The sequence below is a fragment of the Octopus bimaculoides genome, chromosome 11, assembly GCF_001194135.2.
Source record: "Octopus bimaculoides isolate UCB-OBI-ISO-001 chromosome 11, ASM119413v2, whole genome shotgun sequence".
Lineage (NCBI taxonomy): Eukaryota > Metazoa > Mollusca > Cephalopoda > Octopoda > Octopodidae > Octopus > Octopus bimaculoides.
The window spans coordinates 67,673,280-67,675,025 of record NC_068991.1 but is presented as its reverse complement, the minus strand read 5'-3'; positions in this window follow the sequence as shown (position 1 = coordinate 67,675,025).

Sequence of the window (1,746 nt, the reverse complement as noted above, 5' to 3'; positions counted from 1 at the left end):
TGTGTGTGTGTATGTATATGTGTGTGTGTGTGTGTGTGTGTGTAAGTGTGTGTGTGTAAGTGTGTGTGGAGAGTATCAATCTTTGTTTTTATGCTCAGTTATAATAAAAACAATCTTACATTCATCTGATAGATTATTCCATACAAATGTAGAGTACAAATTTATCATTCGTATACAAGAATGTTGTGAACAATGACTTCGAAGTTTCGACATACATAGATGCTTATGTATGTGTGTGTGTATGCGCGCGTGAGTTTGCGGGTATGTGTGTGTTCGCGTGCGTGAGTGTGTATAAGTGTGCGTGAGTGTGTATAAGTGTGCGTGTGGGTGTGTGCCTGTGTGTGTACATATATATATACACACCCAAACCCACACACACACGCACACGCACACGCACAGACACACATACATATATATACGGAGTGCAGTGAATGAACTGTCGTCTAAATTACGCAAAAACGGAAATAATAGTGGCATCTCATTTTACAGATATATTTATCAAAATTACATAAAAATATTTTGAAATACTAAAGAATAAATGTATTCAATAAAATCACCATTGGTTTCAACCTCGGCCTCCAGGCGATTTCAAAATCTCCTGCAACTCTTCTGGACGGTCACCTTGTTTAAGTTGGTGAATGCTGTCATAATCCTTGCCTTCAGTTCATCTTTGGTGTTACAAGGAGTTTTACTGGTTTTTCGCTCAACTGTGTCTTTCACATAATCAAAGGGGTTGCAGTGTGGGGAGTTTGGTGGCCAGATGTTAGGGATGATGTGGTTGCAGAAATTGTCTGACAGTCATGAATGGGTTCTCCTGCTTGCTTGGCATGGTGCAGAATCCTGTTGCCAGACATAGGGTCTTCCAACAGCCACCCTCTTCATCAAGGGCAACACTTCCTCCTCCAAGCACTTGATGTAGGACTCCGTGTTGAGTCACAAGCTCTGATGTTACTTGTGTTTTCACAATAATATATTTGCCATCGAATCTGATGATATGCAAAATGAATAATATCAGCGCCTGTTACTCAGAGCATTATTGCAAGTAACTTGTTGCTTTCCCTCTATGTAGGACGAATACGATTAGACATTTCTGATAAGGCGGCAATAGCCAATGGATACTAGTCAAGCTGTTTTTGGATTCGTTCAGGAGACAGACTGACAGACTGACAGACAGACAGACAGACGGAAACAGAAATACAAACAGACAGACTGACAGAGAAACCGACTTCTGATTTAACCATAAAGTCTGTTTACATTGTTAGGTTAAACGTATGTTAAACGTATGCTAGGTTAAACGTATGTTTATTAAACAGATGCAGGCGGATTTTCAGATGTTCTCGCAATTATAACAAAGATGCTTCATGCATAAAATACGATATGTAATGCACAGCAATGCATTCATGCATGAAAAAGAAATATTCTATGGTATCATCTGGCATATAGTTTAAATCTCTGCATCCACATCCTTTTATTTTCCGATAAATCAGAAATATTATAAGTATTTTGATAGAAAGACAGTTAAGATAAGCCGTTCATGTTGTAAAAAGTTCCTTCAACAACTTTACATCTAGAATTATATTCACCAACAATAATATCATTCCTTCCACTTTTGACAGCGCTATGTGTTTGTGCGCGGGGGTATATAAAAGAACAACTGAAAGAAAATTTCATGTCATGTCATCGTTGTCGCTGTGGACGTCGTCGTTATCATCATCATCACCATCATCACCATCATCACCATCATCT